We start from the raw sequence: 400 nt of genomic DNA on the forward strand, positions 1-400 counted from the left end.
AAGTTGATTGTTTAATATTAGCTTGCTTTCTAGTTATCTTCTGTCACTGTCCAAAACTATAAATTAAATTGCTAATGTACAATGTAGCGGGTTGTGGGTCTATGAATTTAAAAAGTATAATGATATTTTTATAGAATATGAATTGAATACCCTTTTTGCAGTTATAAGCTGATAACTGTCTGAATGGTATTTGATACTTTCTTTCAAATATGCTCACTTTACATATAATTTAGTCACATTGTTTAAATTTTGCACAGCAAATTGCATTACATGCATAATTCTTTCTTGTCATTGTTTATAAAATGTATAAAATACATCCAATTCATTTAAGCTCTCTGCTAAATCTAAGCTCGTTGTCTTAAATTTGTTCCTTATTTGAGTTTTATATTCTAAGAGCCTC

This window comes from Propithecus coquereli, unplaced genomic scaffold (assembly GCF_000956105.1).
Source record: "Propithecus coquereli isolate 6110/MARCELLA unplaced genomic scaffold, Pcoq_1.0 Scaffold547, whole genome shotgun sequence".
NCBI lineage: Eukaryota > Metazoa > Chordata > Mammalia > Primates > Indriidae > Propithecus > Propithecus coquereli.